The sequence below is a fragment of the Paroedura picta genome, chromosome 8 (genome assembly GCF_049243985.1).
Source record: "Paroedura picta isolate Pp20150507F chromosome 8, Ppicta_v3.0, whole genome shotgun sequence".
Lineage (NCBI taxonomy): Eukaryota > Metazoa > Chordata > Lepidosauria > Squamata > Gekkonidae > Paroedura > Paroedura picta.
This window is the reverse complement of record NC_135376.1, coordinates 43282689-43291961: the sequence shown is the minus strand read 5'-3', so window position 1 is coordinate 43291961 and position 9273 is coordinate 43282689. Positions and strand designations below refer to the sequence as shown.

At 46.0% G+C, this 9273-nt stretch overlaps 1 protein-coding gene across 1 annotated transcript in view; it reads left to right on the top strand.

Annotated features, from left to right (window-relative positions):
• The first annotated feature begins 1365 nt into the window (after window positions 1-1365).
• The window catches only part of R3HCC1L (R3H domain and coiled-coil containing 1 like), a 39170-nt gene continuing 31262 nt past the window's right edge, over window positions 1366-9273 (top strand). Inside the window, exon 1 of the mRNA XM_077349418.1 lies at window positions 1366-1494. The gene's annotated coding sequence lies outside the window, so the exon portion shown is untranslated. The remainder of the gene's footprint in view (window positions 1495-9273) is intronic.

Below are 9273 nucleotides of genomic sequence, written 5' to 3'. Positions count from 1 at the left end.
GGCCACCTTTGAATAGGCTTCACTACTGGGAGGACTGGTGAGATTGTTACCCATTTTTTCCCCTTTCATTTTTGGCTGGCATTGCTCTGTTGCTTTATGCTTCATGCACAGCTACTGCTTCACTTGAAGTAAGGTGAATTTAGGTTGAGCTAAACTATATGGTCTCAGTATTTTTCTATATTGGGATGTGTTCTGGAAATTCTTAATGTGAGAAAATCCTTGTTGGAACTTATGTACTACTAAAATTCCCATGAAGCTGTATCTGTGTGGGCAGGGTGGTGCTTCTGCAGTAAACAAATGTCTAGGTCTAGGCTTTGTGCTTTATGAAGAACCAAAATGGGGCAAGATAGTAATGGGCAAGTGTATGAAAACTCCATTTTGGAATTCAGGGTCTGGTTGATGCAGAGATGATGGAGACCCTGGTGGAGGCTGGGACACAGTAATTATGGGAAGCACATGGTGATTCCTGAAGTACTGCAAAACCGTAGGAAAGGGTGCCTGATTCCGTCACAAGATGGTAGGTTGCCTGCCCCCTTTGAAACTCAAGCACTATGTAAGACAAGAGGGTTGGCCACTGTTTTTATCTGGATGCCATCCTCCTACTTATGGGTCTGCAATAGGGTTGCCAGGTCCAGTTTGGGAAATTCCTGGATATTTGGGGGTACAGCCTGGGGAGGGTGGGGTTGGGCAAGCATCAACTGGCTATAATGCCATAGAGTCCCCCCCCCCCGCCACAACCATTATTTTCTCCATGGGAACAGATCTCTATTGATGGAGATGTTGTAAGTCCAGGTGATCTCCAGATCCCACCTGGAGGCTGGTAACCATCCTCTGCAAAACAGACATCATTTGAGCATATTTCCCTCGATAGGGATAACAGACTTCCAAGTGGGACCTGGGGATCCCCAGGAATTACACCGCAGTTCCCCCTGGAGGAAAGGGTTGCTTTGGAGGGTGGACTCTAATTCTATGGCATTGCATCCCACTGAGTTCACTGTCCTCCCCAAACTCCATTCCTAAATCTCCAGGAGTTTCCCAATTTGGATCTGGCAGCGCTCCCATCCCCTGCCCAGAGGGACCCGGCAACTCTACTCACCACGACAGCAAGCTAAAAGCCAGTCCGCTCATCGTGTGGGAGTCAAGCCAAGAAAAACTTTTAGGCTCCAGTACATCACAAGGCAGGTCCCAGCATTTTGTTTCCCTCTATGCACATGAGACTGCCTGAACCTGGATGACCAACCTGGAGGGTGGAAGGAGCAGCACAGGAACGATGAGAGAAAGGGAGCCCCGGGGTGGGTGGGGAGTGTCGAGTATCTGCCCTGCCCTGCCCTGCCCTTTAAGTCTCAGCGTCTTCCACCGTGCTTTCCTGAGAGAGGCGAAGCGACTACAATTTCCAGCAGCCCGTGCGGCAAATGGGGCGTGGCCAGATTGGGAGCAGGAGGAAGAGGCGAAGACGGAAGCGGCTGAGGCTGCGGGACCCGGCCTAAGCGCCTGGTAACTCCCCCCCCCCCTTTCCCGCTCTCCTGTGAAGGGTCTGATTTGGCTTCGTACAAATTCTCGCTTCTTTTTCTTCCCCTGCTTCTTTGGGGCCGGCTGCTCTGAAGTTTCTCTCTGGGTCTTTGCATTTGGCCAGAGCGCCCCCCCTTCCCGGTTGCTTTCCACCAAGTGTCTCGTGCCTGCCTCTGGCTAGGAGGTTTACTTCCCATGCTAGCATAAGTGGGTAGCGCCGACTTGCTTTTCGAGGAAGGTCCCGGGACTCCAATACAGATGTTCTCGGAAGCCCCCCCCCCCCCATTGCGACTGAAATGTTGTAATTCGCCCCTAGAGTTGTGGGGTTCTTTGCTGTTAAGAGGAACGTCTTCTGCCACCGTTTTTTGTGTTTGACTCTTGCAAATTAAGCGTCCCTTGGTCCAGGCATTTCCCTTGAAGTGGCTGTCATATGCGAGTATTGTATTTCCATAGTATTTCTGTCGCAGTAGTGCAGAAATGTGATTGTCCACCTTCCCCCTTTTGACAATTCTTGTGGAAGTGTATCCTGTGGAATATAGTCGTGCCAGTGTTGCAGACCCTTGTTGGAGCACTCTGCTGCACTCTCTCATGCTTGTCCCCTTGTGACAGAGTTCTTCTAAAAGCTGACAGACACGTATACAGTGAAGGTGCAATGATAATGATGTCAGGCTCCCCTTTCCATTGTTGGAGTCTGAGACTGGGACTGTAGACTTGTTAGCCTGAAGGCCAGGCTGCGCTGCATGTTTTTAAAGGGCTTGGGTATGCTGGATGTCCCAGTATTCACACAGTAGGGGTGCAGAATGCCACTTTAAAAGTCTCTAAGGGTAGTGTGGGGGAGAGGAGGGTTCAGGCTCCCCCTTTTCCATTTTCAGTTTGGTGTAGTGGTTAGGAGAGCGGACTTCTAATCTGGCATGCCGGATTCGATTCTGCACTCCCCCACGTGCAGCCAGCTGGGTGACCTTGGGCTTGCCACAGCACTGATAAAGCTATTCTGACCGAGCAGTGATATCAGGGCTCTCTCAGCCTCTTCCACCTCACAGGGAGTCTGTTGTAGGGAAAGGAAAGGGAAGGCGACTGTAAGCCGCTTTGAGCCTCCTTCGGGTAGAGAAAAGCGACATATAAGAACCAACTCTTCTTCTTCTTCTTTCTTGAACTTAAGTAGCTGGGGAGGGGGAGTCCTGTGCTGCATTTTGGAGTAGCATGTGCATTGTTCCCTCCTCTCCCCTGCCCACCTCCAGGCCCAAGTTAAGTTGGACCCTCAGAGATTGTAGCTGTAGGGATACGAGTTATTAAAGGTAATGTCATGTGTTTGACCCCGAGTCTGTAAGGCCTGTTCTGCAAATATTAAGGGAAATAACTTTCTTAAGGCACATCCAGAATATTATAATACAGCTTTATATTTTTCCAAGGATGTCAATTTTCTCTTAACAATGGAGCAACATGTCTACAATATATAACTCAAACAGTACTGGAAAAGCTTATCCATCGTGTCTCAAGGGGAATAGCAAGCCATGGTTGTGAAGTGTGTGTTCAGTTGCTCTGTTTTGGTGTAGTTGGTAAATTACAAGAGAGCACTTGGTCAGTTTGGAGAAAGGATGGAGAATAAATGCAAACATAAATAAATAAATAGGGGGAATAAGTAATCTCAGATTTGTGGGCCAATTTCTTAAGAGCTTCATGGCTTTTACCCAGTATCAATTGGTGTCTGGAAGATTGTGATTCCAAGACAGATAGCAGAAAAGTGGTAAAATATGTTCTTAATGCACCATCGTTACTTAAAATAGTCCACCTAAATTTGCTGAACAACTCTCAAGAGAACCAAGCTGTAAAACAGGGGTAGTCAACCTGTGGTCCTCCAGATGTGTGTGGACTACAATTGTAGTCCATGAATATCTGGAGGACCACAGGTTGACTACCCCTGCTGTAAAATGTATTTAAGCAAGTTAGTCCTACACACATTTTTAATCTGTAATCACCGATATTGTTTGACTGTATATGTTATTGTTGTTAGATGTATAGGTCGCCCCCCTCTGCAAGAAGGCTTAGGGTGATTTACAACATATTAAAGCATTGATAATCAGATTTTAACACATCCTGAAGTTAAAATCCTACCATCCCAGCCATCTTCAGTCTGGCCTGTAGATTGGTTATCAACCAGGAACACATGTCCAGCCAAGAAAAAGGGAGGGGGAGGAACCTGGAGAGGAGAGGCAGGAAGTCCACGTGATGTTAAGCCACCCTGCCCTCAGCCATAGGCCTGGTGGAAGAGTGCCATTTTACAGGCCCTGTGGACCTCCATCAGGGCCCTTATTTGGTGCCAGCCAGATCTCTAGGGTCAGTAATTGACAACAGATTGGCACTTGATAAATGCAGTATTCTTTGGGGGACATATTGAGAGAGACGGTCCACATAAGGCCTTGAAGGTCAATACCAAAACCTTGAACCATTATGCCAATAAAGGCTTCTGTATCTGTAAAACTTTGAACCTGATCCAGAACTCAACTGACAGCCAGTGTAGTTGTTGGAGGGAAGGTTGCATATGTGCCTTCCAAGGAGTCTTCATGAGGATCCAAGCAGCCACATTTTGTACCAGTTACAATTTCCGTATCAGGGCCAAGGGTAGCCTTGCCTGGAGTTAATTACTGTTGTATGGATCAGTGTAGTGGGGTCTTCGGGGGCCAGATGTGGTGCTAATAGATGGTAGAATGCCAGGTGAGTTACCTTTGTGATCTGAGCCCCTGTGAAAAGGGAGGTATCAAAGACTACCTCCAAATTCCTGGCAGTGTGCGAATTTGTCAGTTGCATGCCGTCAAGGCAGGGAAGGCCTGTGTTCTTTCCTGGTCCTTCTTCCCCAACCACAGGGCATCAGTCTTCAAGGGGTTAAACTTCAGATTGCTATGTTGGAACCACCCAGTCACAGCCTCCAAGACACCTGGCTGGTGTAACTGGAGGTGTATCCTGTTGGCTGCCTATGTACAGATAGTGCTGGGTGTCATGAGCATACTGATGACATCCCAGCCCATACCCTTGGACCAGCTGTGTGAGGGGCACATAGAGACATTAAATAGCATTGGGAGAGAATGGCGCCAGCAGCAGTCCACTTGGAAGTGGCCAGCACTGCAACTCCTCTTCCCTGATGACCACCCTGTATCCTCATTCTTGGAGCAAGGAGATCAGCCACTATAAAGCTAACCACCGTATCTCCATGTTGCTGAGGAAGTGAGCTAACGTTATGACTACTCTGCTCTTTTAAAAAATACCGTATTTGCTGGCGTATAAGACGACTGGGCGTATAAGACAACCCTCCAACATTTCCACTCAAAATATAGAGTTTGATACATTACATTACAGTACTATGGGCCACTATGGGCAGCTATGTCTATCCCAACTGAAGTGCACCCGGCATATAAGATGACCCCCCCCCCCACTTGGAGGCATGTTTTTCAGGGGGGAAAAGTAGTCTTATACGCCAGCAAATACTGTACTTTACATTTAAATATATTGAGTAAACTTACATTATAAATCTGATCAAGGAATTTAGATTTTTCTCTGCATAGCAAGAGACCTTGTTTGAACTTCTTGCAGTTACTAATGCCCTTTTGTGTGGGATGTGAAAGGATGTCCATTGTAATATGTAATGGATATGTGTAATGAACAGGCATTGAAACTCCCTGTGCCATTCTGCATACCTTTCTCATTCACTCACCCTGACTCGATACATACATCCTGACTGCAACGTCACTTGGAAGTGGTTTGGAAGTAGCCAGCATGTACATTTAAGACTAATAATCTAAAAGCCCTAGCCTGGATGGGCCAGGTTAGCTGAGTGTTGTCAGATCAGAAGCTAAGTGTGGTTGGCCCCGGATCATATTTTGATGGGAGACAACCAAGGAAGGGCCACAATGCTGAAGCAGGCAATAGCAAGCCACCTCTGTTTGTCTCTTGCCTTGAAAATGCTATGGGGTTGCCATAAATCAGCTGGGACTTGACACTTCCCACCACCAATAATCTGGAAATCTCCTTTTCTTTGAACAGATGAGTGACAGCCATAACTTGATTTATAGGGAGCCGGTCTCCCATTTAGTTGCTTGGATATTGTTGGTAGAGAGACTTTCCCCAAAAGTATCAGTGCAGACCCATACAGCTGTTGTGTTAAAAGTAGATGTTACAGGTGGACAGTGTGTGAAACTTTTAATGGATCAAATAATCCTTCATTCCTGTGTGTTAGACTCTCATTCTTAATATTTTTTCTTTTTATTTAATTTATTCTTATTATTTAATTTTATTCCAAAGACCCATCTTCCTTTAAGCAGTTTTTGAATGCTCCTTATGTGGTTCCCCTGCTGCGAGCTCAAAAAAGAGGTTGTACTCCTGATTGGTATCTGATGCTATATTTTGGCCGAGGGGGGGGGGATATCAACATCACCCGCCCTTTTTTCTCCTCACCCTTTCCCTGTATGTATCAGCTTGGAACAATTTATGTGAGAAGTAGCTGCACTGCTTTGGGCACGATGGATGAACCATGGAAACTGCTGGGACTTTATTGAATTACAAAGAGATTCTGTTTGTCAGAGTCCCTGCAGGATGGAAGTTATATGGTATCCCTCATTACTGTGCTGCACCTCCCTGCTTTCCTGGTGCGCGTGCAGTCCCAGGCATTCGATGCCTCGTAAAACATACACCCTTCATTCCTGGCCGCCAGGCTACGTTTTTCATTGTCTCCTGCCAGTGCATGCCACAGCTGCCATTCTTCACCCTTGTGCTTTAGCTTCTTTGCATTGTTCACATCTGCTACTGATGCTGCTGACCAGCTGTGTGATGGGCCACTTTCTGACAACAATTGTATTGTTACTAGGATTCAGAGGAGGAGGAGAGATAGGGACTGATCACAGGAGCTGGGACTTCAGAACATTTGCAACAACATTTTATTGTGGATGTGAGTAAGCTTTTGAGCTTCACAGAACTCTTCCTTAAGCAGGACAAAAAACCCTAAGGAAAGCTGTTTTGGGTGGCTAGAGGCCTGTTGGGTTCTGGCCTTCAAGAGGAAGTATACTGCTGTGATGGTTTTGCTCTACACTTTGCAGATAAAATCTATTCAAGGATGGACTCTGTATTAGCAGTGACAGTGTCAGATGGTGCCAGGATGCTGACTTGCCCCGTTGTTGGGATACTTTTCAGTTTAAAAGTATGACAATTTGGACAGGTCCCTGGAAGTTAAGAGGTCTACCACCTGCTTGAGAGTTGGCATGGTGTAGTAGTTATGAATGGCAAACTCTGAGCTGGAAATTATCTGATTCCCCACTCCTCCACATGAAGCCTCCTGGGTGACCTGGGACAGCCACAGCTCTCTCAGAACTCTCTCAGCTCCACCTACCTGTGGAGCTGTTGTGGAGATAGGAAGGGAAGGTGATTGTAAGCCACTTCGAGACTCCTTCTAGTAGAGAAAAGTGGGATATAGAAAACAAAAATGCTTCTTGTATAACCCTTAGCCTTCAGAGCTACTTAAATCTTCTGAGGGGAAGTTGGCTGGCTGGAACCAAGAGAGGGGTCACCCAGTCTTGAAATAGGCCACGAGATCTCAGTAATTAGCAAGGTGGTTGAATGGGTGGCGGCTAGACTACTTCAAGCTTTTGTGAAGGCAGCAAATTGTTTAGATCCTTCCCAGCCTACTTATGGGAGTAAATTGGCCTTGGTCACTTTGGAAGATGATCTGGGCTGGGAGGCGGATAGAGAGAGTGCACTTCTCTTGATTCTTCTGGACCTTTCAGTGCCATCAACCCTGTAATCTTTGTGGACCACCTTTCTGGGCTGGGACTGGGAGGAACTGTTCTGTGGTAGTTCTGGTCCTACCTGGCCAGGAAGTTTTAGAAGGTGATGCAGAGGGACTGCTGCTCAGCTGCTTGGCCTCTTGCCAGTGGGCTCCTGCCACAAAGTTTCATCTTTGTCCTCTGTGTGACTTTACTTCCACACAAAACCACTTGGTGAGGGCATCTGGATATCTGGACTGCATTGTCACCAATCTGTGTGTGCAAGTGCATGCTACCAACTAAGGATAATGCTTTACATATCTAATGCAATAGATTCTAGTCCATGAATGCTTTTGTGATAATATGTCTGTTAGTTTTTACAATGCTGCAACAGACTAATATGGCTGTCTGGAACATTATAAACTGCATATATCATATTTCCATAAACCAAGTTGCCATTATATTATTTAAGGACAAATCAAACATATTCATCCCTTTTTAATATTATCCCTGCTTGCTTGATGAAAATACACACGAATAACACAGCTAGAGAGAATGCACAGTGGATCTCAGTAGTACTGAGAAAAGTAGTGATGTTTTTGGGAGAACATAATAGTTAAAAGTGCACCAGTGCAACTGTGACTATAGAGAAAGTCTTGTTTACATTAATCTTTGCACTATTTTTTTAGCTGTTGGCCCCAAAGTTACTTTGTAAAAATAGCCAGAATTCTCAGTATTCTGAAAGGAGATTGCTGAAATCAGTTTTCTGATGAGTGAAAACTCATTTTTTGTATTGGATTTATGAAGATAGGACTGGGAGAGTCAAGTGGACATCATTTAGCATTGTGGATATGCTTAGGAAAGAGTTGGATTTGGTTACAGCAGGTGATGCAGCCAGCCACTTGTTCTTGAGTAGTTTCAGGGTCCCTTTTTAAAAACATACCCTTGGTGAGTAAGTTTATATGCACCCTCGTTGCCACACGAGCTTCTTCCTGCTGTAGAGGGACCTAATGATTGCCAAATATCGCCGAGAACTTGACTGGAGTAAAGGGGAAGGGAAGAGCTTGCCTAGTGATTCATACAGGGGATGTTGTGCATATGAAGGGACATCAGAGGTCTATCCATCACATGGGATGTCACTTCCTTTTGCCTCTGCCTCTATGATCCTCCTGGTGTGCCCCACCAATTCCGTCCAGTTTGCAATGAGCAAAGCTGATCTGCATGATCATGGGTGCATCCTGCCTGTCGCCCCCCCCCCTCCTCTGGGGTGTGATGCTTCTGCAGCCTGAAATAGCAGCAGGTCTTTCATCATTGTCAGCTCATCTCCAATTTGCTCTCACCCTGTGTCTCTTTCCAGGTTTCTGTCCCTGCTGAATGTCTGCATTTCCCCATCTCTACAAGCTGTGCCTTGCCCGGCTGAATCGTGTTTTATTTCTAGCCTCGCTCACTTCCTTTGAATTATTTCCTTGCTCTCTCAGCTCTTTGCCGCAAATTCCCCTTTAGTGTCATCTGCAAATGTAATTGTCAGGCATTTGGAAATAAAATTTTGGGAATCTTTCCCTCAAGTTCAGTCGCATTGAATTTTAATGCTGTTTCTCCACCCGGCATCTTTTTGATGGCAATTCTGATAGAGTCAATCTTGTGCTCTTTTAATCCTGGTTGCCCAGATCACCCATGATCCCATCACTGTCTAGATGTGTTCAGGCTTATGTTCACTTTTTTTGTTCTGGTCTCTTTCTTATACTTTATATTGATCTGAGGTTTGGCAGCAGACTCTTTCACGATTCACAGCTGTCTTCTACTGAAAATCCAGACATAAGCTGCTATGTGGGGAATTTGGGAGAGGAGCCAGGATCCCAAACTGTTTCTTATTTAGATCCCCTAACCAGAATCCCACTCTTTTTGCCAACAGCTAACCAGGTTGCTATAATTCAGCCGGCCAAACATGTTTTCTACTGGGATGCATGTCACTGCGAGGTACTAGGCTTATATGTAAGAGTAAAACAGCTTTTTTCCT